A 24,542-nucleotide genomic window follows, 5' to 3' on the forward strand; every position below is an offset into this window, starting at 1 on the left:
CAGTCTGGCTTTCGTCCTGGTCACAGTACTGAATAAGCTCTGTTGGGGGTCATGGAGGACCTTAGGCAGCAGTTTGATTGTGGTGGCTAAGCAGCGCTCATCCTTTTGGATTTCAGCGCTGCTTTTGATACGGTATCCCATTCCATTCTGATGTAGCGCCGCGTAAGCTCTGGTATTGTAGGTGTAGCCTTGCAGTGACTGATTTATTTTTTGGAGGATCACTCCTTTCAAGTCTTTTCTCACACCCTGAAATCTAACTCTGTTGCCTTGCCATCTTGAGTTCCGCAGGGTTCGATCCTGAGTCCTCCACTTTTTAAACTTTATGTTCGCCCTTTGGCAGACATTGCGGAAACATCTAGGTTGACCATCTTTTTATACGTTGACGATACGCAGATTATCTTTTCTTTATCATCTGCTCAATATCAAGATCCTTCTTCACTTAAACATGGTCTGTGTAACATCTCCTTGTGAATGTCCAGCAAAGCTTTCAGGCTAAATGGTTCTACAACGGGGGTGCTCATCCTGGGGAACAATCCTGAGCTTTGGGGAGACAACCACTGGCCTGTATCTTTGGGACCTTTACCCACCCCGGTTCCTAAGGTTAAGAACCTGGGATTTTCCATCGATAGCAAGCTCTCTCGCACTGCTCAGGTCTCGGGAGTTACCTCGGCCTGCTTTGTGGTCCTCAAGAGGTTAAAGAAAATTCTCTGCCTAATACCACCTGCTGCTCTGAGGACTGTACTGCAGTCTTTGGTGATCTCCAGGCTCGATTAGGGTAATGTATTGCATCATGGTGGGGACAAGACCTCTGTACGCCGTCTCCAGCTCATTCAGAATGCAGCTGCCCGCCTACTTTATAGGTTGCCTTGCCACGCCTCTGTCTCCCCTTTGCTCTATCAACTCCACTGGCTCAGGGTTGGCAAGCGTATAGAATTTAAGGCTCTCTGCTACATGTTTAGAGCTCAGCACGGCCTGGCCCCCGCATACATACCATATCTTGTCAAGCCCTATAGACCTTCTCGCAATCTAAGATCTGCTAATCTTTTTCTTTTCTCAGTCCCTAGAGTAACGCTGGCCCGTATGGGTGGCCGTTCGTTTTCTTTCCTATGACCAAAATTGTGGAACTCTCTTCTGCTAGAACTCAGGAATTGTCAATCCCTCTTTGCCTTCTGTAAAAAGCTCAAGGCTTTTCTTTTTAGCCAGGCCTAATGCCAACTGAGCTTCGATCTCACTTGTTCCGCTGTCGGCGCCGGGAAACCCTGTTGGGTAGCTGCGCACTTTGTAAATCTTTAAATTAAAAAAACTGCATTATCTTTTCTATTTCAAGTATTAGGGTAATTCATTGATAGGCCTTCCTCTATGCCATGTGACACCCCTGTTTAGCTCCAGTTATTTTGTGAGGTTGTTTTCGAATATATTGCCATACAATGGAATAATCTACCACATCAACTACCACTTTTACCTGCTTAAGCAGTGAAAAGTGCGACCTTTCATATGCCGGTTGTGTCACCCATTCTGGAGAATTGCTGACAGAAACAGGATTTTCGCTCAAAACAAAAGAAAGGGGGACCAGGAGCTAAATATGGTCTAGTGTTCATGCACCCACTGATAATCCAAAATCAATGAGGACACTGTTCCTAAAACCGGGGTGCAAATATGTCACCCTCACGGTGTCAAGAGGAAAATGGAAAAGAGAGCAGGAAGAAGCAAGAGAGGAGAGAAGAAAGAAAGAGGCAGTGGTTTCTGGATTCTGACATAGCCACTCCACATTGTGCCATTAAGACAAAGTAAGCCTAAAGCATGTGCCTGGATCAAGGTCTGTGGGGCCTTAAGATCACTGTCCAAAACCTTCCAAATCACCATGACGTTACTGTATAATATGTCAATGTCCTAAATGTGATCCTATCAAAGACACTTTGTCAAACGAACACTGAAATGTGCTCATTGGTGCTTATTGTAAGTCTGTGGCACGAGGTGGGGCATAAAGCGACTCTCTTTTTGGTGAAAGGGAAAATATTTTTAATTGGGTTTTGGCCCAAAGAGAATGGTCAAAACCCAAGGAAGGAAGAGAAAGACAGAAGAGAGAAAGCAGATATGAAATGGAACCTGCAAGAGTGAAATAAAGACGCATGAAGTGTATGTTGGTAGATAAAACAAACATGACTTACAGTTGGCAAAACCACTATAGGATGAAGAAAAGCTTTGGTTTGCTAATTGCTTAGCAAGTATACAGACATAAACGTACGCATATGATAAGACATGGGTGCGCAGTTAGAGTAATTAAGCATGACTACCGAACACAATTGGTGTTTACTTCAGCTGCATGATGATGATACATGGTGATGCACAGAAAAGCCTAAGGAGAGCACTAGTAGCAGCGCATAATTCGTAAAATACTAGTGCTGGTACCTGCAACTTTTATGAGAAGCCCGTGGGCCGTGCAATTAAAAGTTGGTGCGTGAAATTCCAAAGCTGATTGTCTCAAAACTCATGATGCACCTTAACTCCACTGACACACATATACCTGCCCATTTATTTCACTCTTGCCTATCCTGCTTCCTCCCTTTGTGACATTCTAATTTTTCTCTTTCTCTATCTTTCCACTTTTTTCCCTCTTTTGCCATCTTGAAGCAACAGATGCAAAACAAAATAAGTGCTGGTCCCCAACAATAAGTGCTACTGCCCCACACCGGCAACCACTGGCTCTATTTAAGCACTGACTGGTGGAAGGATAATCTAACTTTGGGTATTATACAACTATCATGGGGCAATAAACGATTGAGCACAAGCAGCTCTCAAAAAGCAAGTGTTCTGTAGTATACTGCCCATACATAGAACTTTATGGTATCTTATAGTGTTATGACACACAACAGCAGTTAGGCACGCGTGTTCCCAAAAAGTAGGTCACAGGCGTAGGAGACATATATCCCTGCTCAATGGCCAGGTGTGGCATAAAGGGGGGCGGATGGAGCCAATTTATTGTGTAGTGGGATTGAGCAGCCTGAAAATATAGCTCCATAACTGGGGCCTCAAAACCCCCATTGAGGCATGGTTGCGTCATGGTCCGCCATCCCACTCTGGATTGTTTCTCGCCCCATGCTAGTCTGATGAGTAATGATCGGAGGTTATCGAAGAAGGGGCATCCCGGGTTAAAGTGTACATTATTGAATATACAATACAATAAGGTAATACTATAATTTAGGTATTTTCATCAAGGCCAATCTGCCAGCCAATGAGAATGGCATTGCGATCCATCGAGACACCCAGTTAGTGATGGTTTCAAGCGCAGTGCCACAGTTAGCGCGAAGCATTTCTTATTTATTTCTTGTTATTATCACGCCTAGATATGTTATTTCCATTTTGCACAATTTGAATGAGAACTGAACAGTACTGGGCGTGAGCTGGAAAATCTGGAATTTACTCCAGTTGATCCCTACCCCGGAGAGGAAACCAAATCTGATAAACGCTCTTAAGATCAGTTTGAGGCTAATCTGTGGGTCCCGTAAATAAAGGGTGACATTGTCCGCATATAATGATATTAGTATCTGATGTGAGGGGTCTGGTATAGCATGCTCTCCATGATGTTGCCGTACCTTGGCTGCGATGGGTTCGATGGCAATAGCAAAAAGCAAAGGGGACAGAGTGTAGCCCTGGCGTGTGACTCGCATAATGGGGGTTGGATTGGAGTATAGACCGTTAATCTGTGTAATGGCCTTAGGCCAGACATACAGCAGCTTTATCCATGCCAGGAATGGCTGGGGAATGCCCATTCTACCCAATATTATGAACATGTAATCCCATTTCTCCTGCGCTGATCTCCGGGTCAATGTCGTGTAGTAATGCGAATGTTGTGGTCCCAGGGCCTTGACGGAATGCAGGCCCATTATTGCGGCCCGGATTTCGTCCTCCGCTATAGCGTCAGACAGAAACTCTCTGCGAGAGTTGTTGGTCCACCCAAGAGCAGTGTCCTTTAAGTAGGACGCTATGTCAGGAGGTACTTTTCTATGCGTGAGAGTTTTGCATAGTCGGCAGTCAAAATATTAAGGATCTCATACGATTCGATATGCCTAGTGCTTTCCTCGTCCATTATTTACAAAATCTGATTAGCGAATCTAGGGGGTCTGGTTTCCTTGGACAGAGTTCTGCCGGGCTGCCTGCCTTCGCCGAATGATCTGGCCACATGATATTTAGATTGGAATTTAGATACACGTTCCGCCTTATTGGAATATTCAATTAGCAGATCTTTAAGCTGAACCCTTCTCTTTGGGCTAGGGGCAGAAGTTAGGAGCTCCTCTGTTTTTTTGATGTCTCTTTATAGTCTATTTAGTGTTCCCCTGATGGAACGTAGGATCCCTCTGCTTTTGGCTATACATAGCCCCCAAATGGTGACTTGAAGCTTTCCCATACACATGCAAGTGTTGAGACACTGTTTTTATTGCGAGGGAAGAATTGAAGAATTTCCTGCTGTATTTCTTCACAGAAGGCTCTATCTAGCAAGGTTGTGGGCTGGAGTCGCCAGGAACGATATGGAGATTCATTGTCCGGCGGATTTAGTCTCATGAGCAGGGGGGAATGGTCTAGGGAGGTTTGCGCCAAGTGCGTCACAGCCTGGATCCAAGTGTTAAGTCCCTTCGACAGTAACCATCGGTCAATTCAGGACCAGCTGGAGTGCACACTAGAATAGAAGGTGCCCTCCCCTCATGATGGATGGAGGGACCTCCAGGGGTCAAATAGCTGGTGATATGTCATGATGCCCGTGAGGTGTTTGGTTGCCTGCGGATGTGAGGATGAGGTGCCATGTGAGCAATCGGAAAGAGAGTCTAGTGCTAAGTTGAAATCAGCTCCCCATATAATGAAAGTGGAACCTATTGCTAATATGCGACCCCATACCATGTCAAAGTAGCTGGCATCATCAATGTTGGGGGTGTAGCAACTAACAAGGGTTACTGTGTGTCCCTCTAATCTTCCCCACATCACGATGAATCTGCCCTGTGTATCTTGTAGTGTCCCTAGAGGGCAGTATCTTATGCTATCTTTGATGAGGATTCTGTGCCTCTAGCGTATGTCGAGTAGGAGGAGAAGCAGCTGTGTGCTGCTCATTTCTTTCCAAAGGTGGGTGCTGCTTTACGGTCCAAGTGTGTTTATTGCAACATAGCCACCTGCACTTGGTGTCTTTCTAAGTATCCTAGGATCTGTCTGCATTTGCGAGGGGCTTGGAATCCTCAAATGTTCCATCTCAGGAAGTGTACACGTGGGTCTTGTCTGCTCTAGGTTCCGCTATATCTGTCTTGTCCTCTCTGGGACCGGAGGGGTCAATGTGTTCTGCCATGGTGAGTTTGTATGGATCGTTCTCTATGCTTTTGTAATTGTATGTGCTCAGTATTTAACTGTGCAGCACAGCTGTGTGTATCAAAAGTAAGACTGCCCCCCACCCATACCTGCAGCCCAAATCTGTAGGTAAATAGTATCCCTCCCAAACCCCCCATTATGTGTTCTGCCTGAAGTATTTTGCAAGGATAGATGTTGGCACCTCCAGGAGAATAGACTCATTACTGACAAGTTAGTAACATGCAAGAGGTGTAAGAGCTAAGACTGGTAAAAGCAGTATACTAACATATGAGTCAATTAGTAACATAACTTCAATAATTCCCACGAGGGGAAAGCACCAGAGAGTCTGTCAGCGCACCTCGCAGGAGCGAGGATGCCCGGGAAGTCGTTATTGCTTGGCAATTTCATTAGTCCCGGCAGTACCACCCATGCAGGCTCCATCAGGGTCCGTGTTTAGCCATTCCCCGAGGGCCGGCGCATATTTTCAAACCGATTGGCAATGAAACAAGGAATGCATAGTCCTACCAGTGATGCAGGTGACCAATTCCATACAATGACCTGGCCTTAGTCTTCTTCAGGAGCAGGTGGCGTCCGTCGGGAGCCGGGATCACCATCCCGAGTTATGGGTGACTGTTGGACCTAGGTTTTCCAAGTCTACATAAGGTAGCTTGGCACAGTAGTGGCTACAGCTAACTCAAGGCGTTGGTTAAGTGCTTACAAGTCTCACTCACGGTATCACAGTTATGAACCACTAAAATAAAAGACACAACACCAATGTTTGGAAAAATACCGTTACCTTTTATAAAAATAATATGCTTTTCTCGTTATACCTTTTAGTCAGAGATAAAAGACAATCAAATTACACCTTGTACATGAAATTCAGATCACACTTCAATATTTTTCCTGGTCAGAATTTGAGAATCAAGGGTACCTTTAAGGTCTGTAGTTATTCAGGTCACAATACACTTCACTACTATATGTTTACAGAAGGGAAAATGCAGTCTGACAGTTCAGTACATTTTTAGATAACTCATAAGCAAGTACATTACCCCACAGCTCTTAATTAACTGCTCAACTCACAGAGTGTCCTGGTTGTAGATCTTCACAGCATAACCCACCAGTTATGTAACTAAAAGGAAGACACAATAGTATTAGCAAGGCTCCCCTCTAGTTAATTTACAGGCACACCTATCTGGTAGAGGATCTACTCCCTCAGTTACCAAAATTCTGTAAGGGCTTTTACCCAGGAACCCTGTGGTTCCCTGCACAGCTTCCTCCTCTCTCCTCTGAGCCAATTATTGGGTACTTTAATCTGGTTTAGGCAGTTCACTAGCCCGCTTCCTCAAGTCAGGCTTCCCTGGACTGTTCAGTCAATTGCTTAGGTCGTAGCCCCACTGTCCTGCTTCCTCGGCACTCGGTGCTGCCGCCTCCCGCTCCCACACTACCCGGCTTACTTGGAGGTTTGTAGGCGTGTCGCGGGTGTGTCCTCTTCGCGCGATGGAGCCTGGCAGCAGTCGGCTGATGGGGGAAGACAGGGAAGGCTTTCCCGGCCCCAAGGCTCCCTACCGCAACGTCCGCTGTGGCGCTTCTGCCTCCTCCGAGGGGTTCGTTCACCTGGAGCTCCGACGCGGCGCTCCTCTGTTGACGCGACCGGCTTTCCTCAGGCGGCACTACTCCACCGGGCATGCGCGGAAGCGCTCGCTCTTCTCCCGCCTCTGCACGGCCGCTCTCAGGAAGGACGCTGTTCTTCTGGACCTGCCCGACCCTAGGCCCCTCCTGCCTCCACAGAAGCGTTCGCGCTCAAGACATGCGCGGAAGCGCTTCCTTCTCCGATTGACGCGGCCGATGCCCCCGGGGTCCCACAGCCGATTGTATCAGCGCCGCTGCTCCTCCTCAGTCACTTCCCACACCGGCTCCTCAGGAAGGATGTGCACACACGGCGCCCTCGCGCTTCAGGTCGCTATGGTGCCACAGACACCCGCCTTCACCACAGCTGCTCCACAACACCGGTAAGCGCAGCGCTGAGTATGGGAAGTCAGGGATACCCTCAATTAAGGGTGTCCTGAGAGGATTCACTGGGGCTCCAATATAGAAGGGTCTTCTTCCTCAAGTAGCTTAATGTTCTTATCAGCAATTGTTGGATTGAGAGGGATCGGTCAAAGGTTGAAGGGGGAACAACCCTCTGAAGAAACTGTCAGCCTCAGAGACAAACTAGCTGCTCTCAGTGTGTCCACCTCCTCTCACCACTGCCTCACTCCTCTACTCTGGGGTCAGCACAAAATGGCTGCTGGTCACTGGCCTTATATAGGGTGGCCTGAGACCTGCAGAAGTCTCTGGTTGATTCTAGAAAGTTCCCTATGTTAGCCTATGGGCCTGTCCTCCAGTAGTGTCCGTTATGGCAGTTGGTGGACACCATTTTAGGTTTCTGGAGATCCCTAGATTTTCAAGGGGCCTGACTAGGCCTCACAGGTTATGAGGGAAAAATGGCGTCATAGCCAAGGAACATCTAGCCCCATGACAGCATTGAAAAATCCTGATGGACATATGTAAAAAAATAAAAATAGAAACTCTGGGAGGCTAAGGGGGACAAAAATAAATAATAATGGTTAGAGTATCCCCAGAAGCAGACAGGTCTAACACGCGTCCCCCCCAGCTGAAAGTAGGGAGAACTACCCAACCCCTTGGGAGTCCTCATCACTAAGGCGGAAGTACCTGGATAGACCGTCTGCATTGGCATGGTCCGTCCCAGGTCGATGTTCCACCCTAAAGTCCATTCCCTGTAGGGAGATGGACCACCTCAGCAACTTGGGATTCTCCCCCTTCATTTGCATCAGCCAACGAAGGGGGCGGTGGTCAGTCTGAACTAGGAAGTGCGAGCCAAACAAGTATGGCCGCAACTTCTTCAGAGCCCAAACCACCGCAAAGGCTTCTCTCTCAATTGTACTCCATCTCCTTTCCCTGGGGAGTAGCCTCCTGGACAGGAAGACCACTGGTTGATCCAAGCCCTCATCATTTAGCTGCGATAACACTGCCCCAATGCCATGTTCTGACGCATCTGTTTGGACAATGAATTCTCTAGCAAAATCAGGGGCCTTGAGAATGGGAGCGGAACACAATGCTTGTTTCAAGGTCATGAAGGCTCGCTGGCAAGCCTCCGTCCAGACTACCCGTCGGGGTTGCTTCTTGGAAGTAAGTTCAGTGAGGGGTGCCACAATAGTGCCATACCCCTTCACGAAGCGACGGTAGTATCCAGTGAGGCCCAGGAAGGCTCGGACCTCTGTTTGAGTCTTGGGGGGCTCCCAGGCGATGATGGTCTCAATCTTTGCCTGGAGGGGCTGCACCGTCCCTCTGCCCACCAAGTGACCTAGGTACACCACCGACCCCTGTCCGATCTGACACTTGCTGGCCTTGATGGTCAAGCCAGCCTGTTGCAGGGCATGAAGAACAGCTTGCAGGTGCTGCAAATGGTCCTCCCAGCTGCTACTGAAGACAGCAATGTCGTCCAGGTATGCAGCAGAAAAAGCTTCCATTCCCGAAAGGACCCTGTTCACCAGCCGCTGAAAAGTGGCAGGGGCATTCTTGAGCCCAAAGGGCATCACACGAAATTGGTAGTGTCCCTGAGGTGTAGAGAAGGCTGACCTTTCCTTCGCCTCCTCAGTAAGGGAAATCTGCCAGTACCCTGAAGTTAGGTCAAAGGTACTTAAGTATTGAGCAGCTCCCAGCCGGTCAATAAGCTCATCCGCCCGTGGGATGGGATGTGCGTCAGTTTTGGTTACTGAATTCAAGCCTCGGTAGTCCACACAGAATCTCAATTCAGGTGTGGTGCCTGGTGGGGCAGCTTTTGGTACCAAAACCACCGGGCTAGACCAAGGGCTACCAGAAGGTTCATTCACCCCTAGCTCCAGCATCTTGGCGACTTCACTTTTGATGTTGGCCTTCACCTTGTCCGACAGCCGGTAGATTTTAGATTTCACAGGTGGGCTGTCTCCTGTGTCCACGTCATGGGTACACAGGTGGGTCCTACCTGGGACAAGGGAGAACAGGGGAGAAAATTGCTCCAGGATCTGGCGGCAATCACTTTGCTGTTCAGGAGTCAAGGATGGCGAGAAAATCACTCCCTCCACTGACCCATCTTTTTCTTGGGACGAGAGAAGATCAGGGAGAGGTTCACTTTCTTCTTCCTCTGCTCCATCGGTTACCAGCATTAAGACAACCTCGGGCCTCTCATGATGTGGCTTGAGGCGATTGGCATGCAGCACCCTGTGGGGCTGCCTCGGGGTCTTAAGATCCACCAAATAGGTGGACTTCCCCTTTTTCTCCAAAACCTCAAAGGGGCCTGTCCAATGGTCCTGGAGGGCATTTAGCTCTCCAGGTTCCATTACCCACACTTTCTGTCCAGGCTCCAGTTCCACTGGGTGAGCGTTGTGGTCATACCACTCTTTCATAACTGCTTGACTGGCCTCCAAGTTGTCTGAAGCCTGCTTCCACAACTTAGCCATTTGGCTCCGGAAGGCCAGCATGTAGCTCACCACGTCCTGGGGAAGCTTCCTGGGAGTCTGTTCCCATCCGTCTTTCACCAGGCTGAGAGGTCCCCTTACAGGGTGCCCGTACAAAAGTTCGAAGGGGCTGAAGCCCACTCCCTTCTGTGGCACTTCCCTGTAGGAAAACAAGAGACAGGGTAGGAGGATGTCCCATTTCCTCCGCAGGCTCTCAGGTAGACTCCGTATCATACCTTTCAAGGTTTTGTTAAACCTTTCCACAAGACCATTGGTTTGTGGGTGATAAAGAGTGGTAAACCGATAGGTAACGCCACACTCCTTCCACATAGCCCGCATGTATGCTGAAAGGAAGTTAGTCCCCCTGTCGGACACAACCTCCTTGGGGAAACCCACTCGGGTGAAGATCCCCATCAGGGCCCTTGCCACTGCAGGTGCAGTGATGGTCCTCAGAGGTATTGCCTCTGGGTACCGTGTGGCATGATCCACCAAAACCAGTATGAACCGGTGTCCAGCTGAAGTTGGTGGATCCAATGGCCCTACAATGTCGATGCCCACCCTCTCAAAGGGGGTGCTAACGACAGGTAGTGGTTCCAGGGGAGCTTTTAGCTTCACCCCAGTTTTCCCACTGGCTTGGCAAGACACACACGTCCGACAATATGTATCCGACGCCACTTTCATTCGAGGCCAGTAGAAATGGGGGACAAGCCGGGCAAAGGTCTTGTCCTGTCCTAGGTGTCCTGCCAATGGTATCTCATGAGCCAGTTCCAGTAAAAAGGCTCTAAAGCATTGAGGGACCACTAAGGCCCTGGTTGAACCATGTCCAGGTGTCTTGGGCTCACTGTAGAGGAGTCCATCCTCCCAGTAAATCTGGTAGCTCCCTACAATGTTCCCTGCTGCCTGGGCTTTGGCCTGTTGCCGCAGCCCCTCGAGAGTAGGACACTCCTTCTGAGCTTTGCAGAACTCTTCCCGGGAAGGACCTCCCTCCACATGCCATTCTGTAGGGATGGGTAGGTTCTCCAGGGAAGCAACATTCTCCCCTGTGGACTCCAGATCCACCTCCTCTGGTGGCCCGGCGGTCTCACGAGGTGGAGATGTCGAGGCAGGGTCCTCCGGCCTCCTGTCCTTCTCCTCTCTGGCAGCCGGCTGGGCCATTGTTCCAGGCTCCAGCGTCAGTGAACTCCCCCTTCGGGCAGTCGCGGACCTTGTGCTGACACAAGTCCAGTCAGGGGGTCCCAGCATCTCAGAGTGAGTCTGGTACTCCACCCTCCTCCAAGCATTGTGCTCCATATCATTCCCTAACAGGCAGTCAACAGGCACGGCAGGGCTTACGGCAACTCGAAGTGGACCTGCAACCCCTCCCCACTCAAAGGGAACCTCAGCCACAGGGTAGTGGCCCAATCTGCCGTCAGCCATTACGGCGGGATGGAGTACATCTGGGATGACCTGCTCTGGAGACACCAGCTGACTCCTTACCATAGTCATGCTGGCTCCTGTATCCCTCAGAGCCTCCCCTCTACGGCCATTGATGGTGACCCACTGCTCATACTTAGTAGTATTAGAGGGCAGTTGGGTCTTTGGAACCATCTCCTTATCTCCCAGGGACACTAAAGTGACACCTGCCCGCTCCCCTCCGTTACCCAAAGGCATCTCCTCCCCGAGCACTACACTAGTTATTCCCGGGGCTTTTCCTCCAGTGGGAGGGGGTGGTCTTTTTGGGCATCTCACATCTCCTTTATAGTGTCCCACACCACCACACTCAAAACAATGAACAACCCTTGGCTGCTGGCTTTGGCCAGGGGTAGGGTTGCGAGGGGGGTTATTCCTAGGGATGAATCCTCTGCCCCTTCCTTGCGAAGTGTTTTGTGGCCCTTTAGAGAACTCCCTCTTAGTTTCCCCTCCCTCTTTCTTCTGGGGGGCGCCCTGTCCATGCTTCTGGGAATCCCCTCCAGTCCCCTTAGTCGACACCCGGGTACTAACCCAGATGTCCGCCTCCTCAGCAAGCTTCCTGGGGCTGGCCAGCTTGCTGTCCACCAGATGCTGTCGTAGTTCGGGAAGACATTTCTCGAGTAGGTGTTCCTTGAGTATGAGGTCATATAAACCCTCATAGTCCCCTACCTCGCTGCCTCTCACCCAACCCTCCAGGGCCTTCCTGGCGTAATCCAAAAAATCTACCCAGTTCTGCGTGCCTAGTTTGTGGCTGCCCCGGAACTTTTGCCTATACTTCTCAGGGGTCAACCCAAACTTTCTTAACAGCGCTGACTTCATAGCCGGGTAGTAGGTCTGTTCACTACGTTCTAGGGCCAACAAGGTATCCCTGCCAGTGTGGGGCATGTATTTATATAACCCACCCCCCCAGTGGACTTCCAAGATCCCATGGGCCCTCAGTGAGACCTCGTAGGCGGCTAGCCATTTGGCAATGTCATCACTGGGTACATAGCATGCCATAATATCTTTTGGTAGGTAAGGTCTGGGTTCTTTGATGTTGGTCTGGGTATCGCTGCCACCATTCTCTGATTTGGGGGATCCTCGGTTTAGGGCTTGTAAATCCATCTCTTTGATGGTCCGCTCATGCGCCAACCTCTTATCCTCCCTTTCCATGTCCATCCTGGCTAGTTCTATTTTCAACCTCCTCTCCTCCCTCCTATCTTCCAGCTCGGCTTCGGTTAAGCCCCTGTCTGAAACGCTGCTGCTTGCCCTTGAGGGTATCCTGGGACCTGTCAGAAGATTCCCTCTCCCCATTTGGTTCAGCAATGCAGCCTCAGTAACAGTGTCCCCATCACCCACTTCCGTTTCTGGTTCCTCCCTTAGACGAGCTTCTAACCATGCCCTTATGCTTGTCAGCAACTCTCCTTTCTTGGCACCTTTATTAAAAAATACCCCGTTCTGCTGACACCAATCCCTGAGTTGGGCTACAGTATTGGCTTCCAGCTCTTTAAGATTCACCTCCAGCTTTGCCATGGTATAAAATTACTCACAGGAGAAAACCACGAAGTGACCTGAGGTTAACCTCCACCCACCACCAGAAATAAATTTAGAAAAAACAAAAATTAGATTAGGAGGGCCGCAGGGAGAAAACTCCAGGTGGGGTCCCGTGGTTGGCACTGCGTTACTACTAAGTGAGTGTAAGCACAAATCCGTGATCCCACCGCTGAAACACCAATTATGTTGGACCTAGGTTTTCCAAGTCTACATAAGGTAGCTTGGCACAGTAGTGGCTACAGCTAACTCAAGGCGTTGGTTAAGTGCTTACAAGTCTCACTCACAGTATCACAGTTATGAACCACTAAAATAAAAGACACAACACCAATGTTTGGAAAAATACCGTTACCTTTTATAAAAATAATATGCTTTTCTCGTTATACCTTTTAGTCAGAGATAAAAGACAATCAAATTACACCTTGTACATGAAATTCAGATCACACTTCAATATTTTTCCTGGTCAGAATTTGAGAATCAAGGGTACCTTTAAGGTCTGTAGTTATTCAGGTCACAATACACTTCACTACTATATGTTTACAGAAGGGAAAATGCAGTCTGACAGTTCAGTACATTTTTAGATAACTCATAAGCAAGTACATTACCCCACAGCTCTTAATTAACTGCTCAACTCACAGAGTGTCCTGGTTGTAGATCTTCACAGCATAACCCACCAGTTATGTAACTAAAAGGAAGACACAATAGTATTAGCAAGGCTCCCCTCTAGTTAATTTACAGGCACACCTATCTGGTAGAGGATCTACTCCCTCAGTTACCAAAATTCTGTAAGGGCTTTTACCCAGGAACCCTGTGGTTCCCTGCACAGCTTCCTCCTCTCTCCTCTGAGCCAATTATTGGGTACTTTAATCTGGTTTAGGCAGTTCACTAGCCCGCTTCCTCAAGTCAGGCTTCCCTGGACTGTTCAGTCAATTGCTTAGGTCGTAGCCCCACTGTCCTGCTTCCTCGGCACTCGGTGCTGCCGCCTCCCGCTCCCACACTACCCGGCTTACTTGGAGGTTTGTAGGCGTGTCGCGGGTGTGTCCTCTTCGCGCGATGGAGCCTGGCAGCAGTCGGCTGATGGGGGAAGACAGGGAAGGCTTTCCCGGCCCCAAGGCTCCCTACCGCAACGTCCGCTGTGGCGCTTCTGCCTCCTCCGAGGGGTTCGTTCACCTGGAGCTCCGACGCGGCGCTCCTCTGTTGACGCGACCGGCTTTCCTCAGGCGGCACTACTCCACCGGGCATGCGCGGAAGCGCTCGCTCTTCTCCCGCCTCTGCACGGCCGCTCTCAGGAAGGACGCTGTTCTTCTGGACCTGCCCGACCCTAGGCCCCTCCTGCCTCCACAGAAGCGTTCGCGCTCAAGACATGCGCGGAAGCGCTTCCTTCTCCGATTGACGCGGCCGATGCCCCCGGGGTCCCACAGCCGATTGTATCAGCGCCGCTGCTCCTCCTCAGTCACTTCCCACACCGGCTCCTCAGGAAGGATGTGCACACACGGCGCCCTCGCGCTTCAGGTCGCTATGGTGCCACAGACACCCGCCTTCACCACAGCTGCTCCACAACACCGGTAAGCGCAGCGCTGAGTATGGGAAGTCAGGGATACCCTCAGTTAAGGGTGTCCTGAGAGGATTCACTGGGGCTCCAATATAGAAGGGTCTTCTTCCTCAAGTAGCTTAATGTTCTTATCAGCAATTGTTGGATTGAGAGGGATCGGTCAAAGGTTGAAGGGGGAACAACCCTCTGAAGAAACTGTCAGCCTCAGAGACAAACTAGCTGCTCTCAGTGTGTCCACCTCCTCTCACCACTGCCTCACTCCTCTACTCTGGGGTCAGCACAAAATGGCTGCTGGTCACTGGCCTTATATAGGGTGGCCTGAGACCTGCAGAAGTCTCTGGTTGATTCTAGAAAGTTCCCTATGTTAGCCTATGGGCCTGTCCTCCAGTAGTGTCCGTTATGGCAGTTGGTGGACACCATTTTAGGTTTCTGGAGATCCCTAGATTTTCAAGGGGCCTGACTAGGCCTCACAGGTTATGAGGGAAAAATGGCGTCATAGCCAAGGAACATCTAGCCCCCTGACAGCATTGAAAAATCCTGATGGACATATGTAAAAAAATAAAAATAGAAACTCTGGGAGGCTAAGGGGGACAAAAATAAATAATAATGGTTAGAGTATCCCCAGAAGCAGACAGGTCTAACAGTGACCGTCTCTTAACAGTTTTTAAGAAATCTTACACTTGTTGCAGGGTGTTAAAGATGTGTGCCATCCCATGGTAGGGGATTCGCAGTCTGGTGTGGTAGAGCATCAAGTACTGTATGTTGGTTTGTTGGAGTTTCCGCTTGAATAGTAGGAACTTCCTGCACGCTTCTTGTACTGTCGTGCTGAAGTCTGGGTAGATCGAGTGCTTGTTCACTTCGTAAACCAGTTCTTGCTTTTCCCTTGCTAGTCTCAGCACCGTGTTGTGGTCTTTGTAATTGAGTAACCGCACCAGTATGGGCCACAGAGGCGCGCCCCATGGCGGTCTGGCTGCAAGTGAGCGATGGGCTCTCTCCACCACTAGAACTCTGAAGATTGCCTCCGCGCAAAAGATCCCAAGCAACAGTCATTCTACACAGTCCACCATGCAGCCAGCAGTGGTAGACTCCTGGATCACCACTATAAGCACGTTGTTCCTGAGTGAACGCCCCTCCAAATCTTCAGTCTTTGCAGAAATAATTTTTAACAGTTTATCCATCTCTTGGAGATGTTCACAGCAGTCAGAGGAAGAGTCTTTGAGGGTGGATATCAGCTGTTACGTTTTGGTAATGCGGCCATCATGCTTCTCCAATGTTTGTGTGATGTAGTCCATGTGCATATTCATGGTGTCCATTTTAGACTCAATAGAAGTGAGGCTTTGGCACATCATGAGGAGAAGTTCTTTTATATCTGTATCTTGTGGGGTAGTAGTGCTTTTCCAGGCCGGGAGTTGGATTTTGGCCTGTTTGCCATCCGTTGGACCCATGATTTTCCCCTCTACGTGGTATGGACGGGCACGGTATGCCTCTCAGGAAGATCAGGATGCAGCGGGTAGCTCTGCTTGTCCCTCAGGGTGTGCAGATCCCACTCAGGTCAACAGGCGCCAGTTTGTGCCTTCGGGCGGTTATACAGGCCAGTTTGTGCCTTTGTGCAGTTATTTATGTGAGCCCTGGCTCTGCCACGGCCCAACTCTTCACCCTCCGCCCTGATTCTTGTGTTGCTGAAGAGGGCCCGGCCCACAAAAAGCAGCGTGTTGTGCTTGAGACTTTGCAGGTAATGTCCACTTCAGCCTGTCTTACCGAGTATTACAAGGCAGCAAGGCTGCTCTGCGCCCCAGGATCAAGGCCTCACCATTCCATGCGACACCTCCCGGTGCTGTACAGGTCGCATAGGTCTATCAGCATCCTTCTAGCAGCGCGTCTGAACAGGGTTCTCCTCTTGCCCCCTTCAGGCCCCAGGTGAGTGTGCAAATCAGGATCGGGGAGCCAGCCGCATCAGCAATCTCGCAACTCATATTAAAGTGGCCCTTCACCTCAGCCGAGGCCCAAGGTAGCTCAGGGGAAGCAGCGTGGGCTCAGCCTGGCTCAGCCTTAGCGTCGGAGCAAGCCTACCTCAGCTGGTCCCGATCTCACTCAGCGGGCGGCCCTCTCCCCGTAGTGTAGCTCTGCGTTGGGCAGCTCCTGGTTCCTGTCGGTGGTACAGCCGGGGTCTCTCCGCAGCAAATCCATACAGCAGGGCAAGGCGATGCAGACCCGGTTAGCTCAATCACGTAGCCGCCATCATAAACAGCCATAGGCTGCAAAACAGGGATGCGCTGCGATTGATCACTTAGATTGTTTCAGCGGGTCTGCACTCTTCTCATCAGCTCCCTGGTGAGCCACGTTGGGCATAACGTGTTTAAAGGCAGTTTTCGCTACTTTAGGAAGGAGGATTCTGGCGGTTTATGGTCCTGGGCTATCAGAGCCTCACTGCAGTGAGGTGATCTTGTTCGTTGGCTCTCAAGATCCCCCTAAGTAATGCCAATCCATGTAAAAAATGTGTGACATGATGTGGCACATGGGAAGAAGGAAAAGTGTGGTGTAAAAACGATTGTGTGTAGTATACTTAATCATGGTTATATATGGTGCACTGGTCATTACTGAGGGAAAAGCATATGTTTTTACAAGGGTTCTAATCCCACCAGGAGAAATTTGTTTTTTTAATATTTCCCTTAATTTTTCTACTTTATCGAAATGAAAGATGTCCCTTTTTTAAATCCCCCAAAATAGTGTCTAGGGAGATTTGTGGCCTTTTTAGTCTAGCCAGTGCACGTCAGACATTTTTTACATGCTGTGGCATGTGGAAGAGGGGCAAGGTTTGCTATGAAAGAAATCCCTTAATTTGTGGAATGAGAGTTTGGGGATGGTTGTGTAAGAAATCTAAATGCATGGGCCAAGTGCCAGAATGGGAGGAAGGAAGGGCTCTTTGTTTATAAATATCGAAAATCAAGTGTAGATTTGTGGCATGCTGGAAGAAAACCAGCATGGAAACAGAAAAGGGACATCACCCTTTTTCCAAGACACAAAGGCTTTGGGCTGAGAAAATGTATGCAGAACAGATGGTACAGGGGCAGTTCACAGGGTCTATGAGAGGTTTTCGACAAAGGTTCAAACCCCAGCTGGGGAAATTCCATTCTTAAATTCTTTTCTATTTTTTTTTCTATTTTACCCAAATGAAAGCTTCCCTTTTGTAAATCACCCCTAGCAGTGTCTGTGAGATTTGTGTCCTTTTTAGTCAAGCCAGTGCATGTCAGAGATTTGTGACATGCACTGGCACGTGGAGGGGGGGAAGGTTTGCTATGAAATAAATCCCTTAATTTGTGGAATGAGACTTTGGGAATGGTTGTGTAAGAAAACTAAATGCATGGGCCAAGTGCAAGAATGGGAGGAAGGAAGGGCTCTTTGTTTATAAATAACGAAAATCAAGTGTAGATTTGTGGCATGCTGTAAGAAAACCAGCATGGAAACAGAAAAGGGACATCACCCTTTTTGAAAGACACAAAGGCTTTGGGCTGAGAAAGTCTTGCAGAACAGATGGTACAGGGGCAGTTCACAGGGTCTATGAGTGTTTTTTGACAAGGGTTCAAACCCCAGCTGGGGAAAATCGATTTTTAAATTCTTTTCTATTTTACCCAAATAAAGGATTCCCTTTTATAAATCACCCCTAGCAGTGTCTGTGAGATTTGTGTCCTTTTTAGTCAAGCCAGTGCATGTCAGAGATTTGTGACATGCACTGGCACGTGGAAGGGGGGGCCAGGTTTGCTATGAAATAAATCCCTTAATTTGTGGAATGAGACTTTGGGAATGGTTGTGTAAGAAAACTAAATGCATGGGCCAAGTGCCAGAATGGGAGGAAGGAAGGGCTCTTTGTTTATAAATAACGAAAATCAAGTGTAGATTTGTGGCATGCTGTAAGAAAACCAGCATGGAAACAGAAAAGGGACATCACCCTTTTTGCAAGACACAATGGCTTTGGGCTGAGAACATCTATACAGAACGGATGGTACAGGGGCAGTTTACAGGGTCTATGAGTGTTTTTTGACAAGGGTTCAAACCCCAGCTGGGAAAAATCGATTTTTAAATTATGTTTTTTTTAAATTTAATCCAGATGGAAGATATATCTTAAAAATATTTCACTAGCACTTCAAGGGCGTTTATAACACAATTATACCTCAAACAACATAGACACAACATGTGGCATACTGTGGCATATGTCATGGCATATGCCACATGCCAGACTTGGGCTCCAACCCCTTCTCGCTCCACGGCTACCAAAACGCAACCTGTAGAGGAAAGAAAAGGGGAGAACAAATTACGGGCCGCTGGTGGCCCGGGTGCTGTGCCTGCGGGGAGCAAAAGACCAAGAGACTGTTCTGCTCCCCGCACCCTCTTTTAAGGGCAGGCGCCGGACAGGCCGGTCTAAACCAGCCCTACCCCAAACATTGGGCGCCCTCGTCGTGCTTCCGGTTCACCTCCCCCTGTACACCGCCTATGCGCCCATCACGGGAGGTGGGAGTGCTCCCACACCCCCACCACCTTGTCCCCGGGGATCGGCGCAACCGCCATAATGGCGGCAAGCGCTATTCTAGCGCTCAGCCTTGCCTATTAGTGGAGTTCATTTTGGCAGTTGGCAATGAGCACACGTGAAAACCCCTCATGCGCCCCACCCAGTTGAGAGCAATAAAAGAGGAACAGAAACAACAAGACAGTCTTGCTCTCATTCTGTTCCTACTTACCTGAAGCAGAACAAGGCTCTAAGGACGTTCTTCATCTTCATGGTCCAGCATTCCACGGTCTCCAGGCGACGGACAGGATGCTGGGCCCTGAAAATGAAAGAATAAATATCAAGTTATGAATTTCCATAGCGCGCGCGCGCAACTAACAGGAAGACTGCAGATATTTCGGGTATTCTGCTTTAGCTTATTTGCGGAAATAACCTCTCTTTGGCATTGCACTTTTTAAAAGGAAATCTCATTGACATTGAAGGCTAAAAAAACCACTATTCTTCATTGGTGGAAAAGAACACGTGGTTCAAGTGATTGGGCAGAGACATTATGCATCACTTTCTGCATTCTGCATTTTTGTTGTTGAACTAATTGAAAAAAAAAGAACGCTTGGTTGCGATGACTGTCTAGGTATCCAGGGCCATATTATAAAGAAAGGGCGATACATTATTGCCGCTTTTATCGGCAGGAAACTACCGCTAAAGCGGCGATAATGGGCTTGATAATATGCCCTTGTGAATTCCATAGCAGCCCAAGTTAACACCAGAACATGGGCTGCTATGGGAATTCACAAGGACATATTATCAAACCCATTATTGCCACTTTAGCTGCAGTTTCCTGTCATTAAATGCGGCGATAATGTATCGCCCTTTCTTGATAATATGGCCCCCAGAGTTACAAAAGAGTTTACAAAGGAGAAATAAGTATTTTCTCAGTGTAAGGATGTGTCTAAAGTGTTTGGAGTACAGCGGTATCGAGTGAGCAGTTAGACGAATATTTTCAGATTGAACATTTAAAGTACAGAGGATAAAAATACTTCGACAGCGTCACAGCTTATCGACAGTAGGATATTGTTCAGGAACGTGCGTACTTCAAGCGCAGTGACAGTACACACAGATTGGCCCCTGATGAAGGTACCACGGAGTACCGAAATGCATTGGGCAGAACAGTGATACTGTGCTAAAAAATGATTATATAACATTGAAATGTATATTGTAAATGCATTATCAAATGTAAAAGTGAATGTTGCACTAACATGTTGAAATAATTAGCACTGAGGAAAGTGTGTAAAAGAAGCAAATGGATAAAAGTATGTACTAAAACAATCAATTTTTTTTTGGTATATTTGAATAGTTTGTTTTCAAACTTTGAAGGTGTATATCACCAAGTGAACAGTGCGCGTCTACACAGGTGTGTAAACCCAAAATAACCCATAGTTTCTAACAAGGAGTGACTACCCTTATTAGCCGCAGCACCGGTGGATTAATTTGTAGAAAGGACAATCATTGGAGTGCTCCTCACACCCCCATAACCTAACATCTAAAGTGTTCAAAGCGGTAAACAGACATAATATCAACTACAAAATATCGAATGGGCATAATATGGAGTACAAAATATAGGCTGGACAAAATATCGAATGGACAGAATATAGACATCAAAAATATCGTTTTGAAGGTAAGTAATGTAATATCGAATGTTAAAAATATAGAAAGTTAAAATATCGAAGTATATAATATAGGTTATTAAAATTATCGAATTTTTAATAATATCGAATTTTTTATAGTGTTTTTTATGTTATTATATGTGTGAAAAGTGTGTATTTATGTTATAAATTATTTTAATTAGTGAATTTTGTTTTATTAATTTTTGCGTAATTTAATTCCGTAACGGGTTGTGGGTTTATAGGGGAATAGGGTGGGAAGTAATTTAATTATAATTAAATAAATATGTAAATTTATTTATTGGTAATCATTTTTAATTAATTTTTAATTATTTATATTTGGTAATTAATTACATTTTATTTGGCAATTAATTTTAATTAATTGATTAATTGTTAATCATGTTAATTTTACTAATTCATTTTCTGTAGCGGGTTGTGGGTTTATAGGGGAACAGGGTGGGAAGTAGTTTATTTATAATTAATTAAATATGTAAAGTTATTTATTTGTATTTATTTAGAATTGATTGTTAATTAATTTTTTATGGGTAATTAATTAAATTTTAATTGCCAATTAATTATATTTAATTATTTAATTGCTAATTATGTTAATTTTACTAATTCATTTTCTGTAGCGGGTTGTGGGTTTATAGGGGAATAGGGTGGGAAGTAATTTATTTATAATTAATTAAATAATTTAATTTATTCAATTGTATTTAATTTGAATTAATTGTTAATTAATTTTAAATTGTTAATTAATTAATTGTTAATTTGTATTAATAGGTAACTAATTGTAATTTTAATTGATTAATTATTATATTATATTAAATGGGTAATTACTTTTAATTATTGTTTTATAGATATTAATTTATATATTTTTAAATAATATATGAAGTATTTACTTTCCCTACTGTTGCACTCTCTGTAGTGGGAATAGTAAATTTAACCCCTACGCTATCCAATGCTTTCCCTACTGTTGCACTCTTTGGAGTGGGAATAGTAATTTTAACCCCTACGGTATCCAATGCTTTCCCTACTGTTGCACTCTTTGGAGTGGGAATAGTAATTTTAACCCCTACGCTATCCAACGCTTTCCCTACTGTTGCACTCTCTGGAGTTGGAATAGTAATTGTTACCCCTACGCTATCCAACACTTTCCCTACTGTTGCACTCTCTGGAGTGGGAATAGTAATTTTAACCCCTACGGTATCCAATGCTTTCCCTACTGTTGCACTCTTTGGAGTTGGAATCGTAATTTTTACCCCTACGCTATCCAACGCTTTCCCTACTGTTGCACTCTTTGGAGTGGGAATAGTGATTTTTACCCCTACGCTATCCAACGCTTTCCCTACTGTTGCACTCTTTGGAGTGGGAATAGTCATTTTTACCCCTACGCTATCCAACGCTTTCCCTACTGTTGCACTCTTTGGAGTTGGAATAGTAATTGTTACCCCTACGCTTTCCAACGCTTTCCCTACTGTTGCACCCACTGGAGTGGGAATAGTAATTTTTACCCCTATGCTATCCAACGCTTTCCCTACTGTTGCACTCACTGGAGTGGGAATAGTAATTTTTACCCCTACGCTATCCAACGCTTTCCCTACTGTTGCACTCACTGAAGTGGGAATAGTAATTTTTACCCCTACGCTATCCAACGCTTTCCCTACTGTTGCACTCTTTGGAGTGGGAATAGTAATTTTTACCCCTACGCTATCCAATGCTTTCCCTACTGTTGCACTCTTTGGAGTTGGAATAGTAATTTTTACCCCTACGCTATCCAACGCTTTCCCTACTGTTGCACCCACTGGAGTGGGAATAGTAATTTTTACTCCTACGCTATCCAACGCTTTCCCTACTGTTGCACTCACTGGAGTGGGAATAGTAATTTTTACCCCTACGCTATCCAACGCTTTCCCTACTGTTGCACTCACTGGAGTGGGAATAGTAATTTTTACCCCTACGCTATCCAACGCTTTCCCTACTGTTGCACTCACTGGAGTGGGAATAGTAATTTTTACCCCTACGCTATCCAACGCTTTCCCTACTGTTGCACTTTTTGGAGTGGGAATAGTAATTTTTACACTACCGCTATCGTACGGTAATAATATTGGATATTATTTAATTATATTATGTTACTATATATATATGTTTTAACAAATATGATTGTAAACATTTTTTTATAACTTTTCTTAATTATCTAATTATTATAAGGTAATTTAAGTATTTTTAAGTATATTTTAGTTTTTAATTTTTAATATTAATTTAATTTACCATTGTTTTTAATAAAGTCGATATTTTTATAAACTATATTTTTGTAAACGATATTTTTTACTCAATATTTTTGTACTTACCTGTTTGTAGATACAAACTCGATATTCTGTCTGTCGATATTTTGTCGCCGATATTTTTGCTAGTCGATATTATGTCCCTCGATATTATGTCAGTGATCCGTTCAAAGCATATTATAATGCCAAGAGTACAGTGATGGGAATTGTAATCTATGTGTTGTTTATTTTACTGCAGACAAATGAAAAATGAGTTTCAGTGTTTAAAGCATACATCAGAAGAAAGAGTGAGAAGTAACTTCTTTTGAGTAAAGTTTGTTCCATAGTGGAAAAGGTATAGTATCCAATATTGCATTGTATAACAAGTGTATACAAATCTGACCACAGGGGAATCTTATAGCACTCTATTGTTTGTTATATTTTGATATTCAAATTCACGTTTCCTGTCGCCAGTAACACACAGAGGCTGATCGCAGTGTTACAGAAGAAGGCAGCAGTGTTTTGTTTCTTTTTTATTATTTTATCCCTATTTCCCCATTCTCCTGGAAGTCTGTCTCTGCCTTGGTGTTGTTGAGTGCAACTGGGCAGGCCCAGGCTTTGGGGGGTGTAGGGACCAGTCATCGGATCTCTCAAATCGAACAACCTGGTTTTCAGGTGAGTGGTAACTTGACACGCATCCACTTGACACCCATCCACTTTGTGGATTTACAATCCATCATAATCCAACAAAGCAACCATCCACCTCTTAAGCCTATTCAACTTTCAAGCAAGGGTCTGGAGAGAATCTGAAAATATAAATTCAATGACATTGAATGGCATTTGCTTGTGGAGTAGTCAAAGAAGAGGCTCTTCTTTTGGAGCATTTGGTCTCAAAAAACAGTACCAAAAAACAGATAAAATTTATGGAAGCAAATACCGGATAAAGGCAATTTTGTGTCTGTAAACCAGAGGGCTGAATAATGCAAAAAATGTTCAGAGACCGCGAAAATGTTGAGTTCATGACCTGATATTGAAGGACAGACAGTAGAGCTTGGACACTGGTGGGAGACCTGCTCCAGAGCTCAAGGCAACTTCCTGAGAGGAGTATTATAAACATAATCAGCACTGAGGGAATAGCAGGTGGAGCAGAAGCTGGAGCTGTAGATGAATCATGTTAAGTTCCATACACCCTTACCACATATGTATTTCCATAGGACTTATGGTGTGTTACAATTTCATGATTGATGTTTTTGAAAACTTCAGAAAGAATTACAAATGAAATAGAATATCCTGAGACAAAAGGATCAATGTTAATATTAATGGCATGGGATATTCAGAGATTTTAGCAAGATAGTAAAGAAGTTATTACCCTTGTGCACAGAACTGCCCTCTACAAGTTTCGCACCACCAACACTACCTAAATACCCCGAAAAGCAAAGTATGTCAAGGAAGTATATGCCACAGTTGCTACGACAACAGTACCTATAAGCCAACCAACAACAACACCATCTGTGATCTCAAGCACTGTGGCTACGGCCAATCTATCCTTCTACTGCAACTGGCACAGTAACACACAGCCAGCTTGATTCTGGAATATTGACCACTACTCGAACTCCAGAGACAACTTCAACTGCCACAGTGACTACTACCTTATCACCTTTGCCAGCACTCATTCCTCAAAGTCTGTTAGATGTGCCCATGTCTGAATGTGAAGAGGAAGATCATAGTGTGAGACTGCTAAAGGAAGTTCAGGCTGGCTGTTCC

At 46.3% G+C, this 24,542-nt stretch overlaps 1 protein-coding gene across 1 annotated transcript in view; it reads right to left on the minus strand.

The window, feature by feature from the left end:
* Nucleotides 1–19,169, minus strand: part of LOC144791801 (uncharacterized) — a 70,230-nt gene extending 51,061 nt beyond the window's left edge. The window contains exon 1 of the mRNA XM_078666575.1: nucleotides 19,089–19,169. The gene's annotated coding sequence lies outside the window, so the exon portion shown is untranslated. The remainder of the gene's footprint in view (nucleotides 1–19,088) is intronic.
* Nucleotides 19,170–24,542: the final 5,373 nt, after the last annotated feature.

Source organism: Lissotriton helveticus, chromosome 11 (assembly GCF_964261635.1).
Source record: "Lissotriton helveticus chromosome 11, aLisHel1.1, whole genome shotgun sequence".
NCBI classification, from domain to species: Eukaryota; Metazoa; Chordata; class Amphibia; order Caudata; family Salamandridae; genus Lissotriton; species Lissotriton helveticus.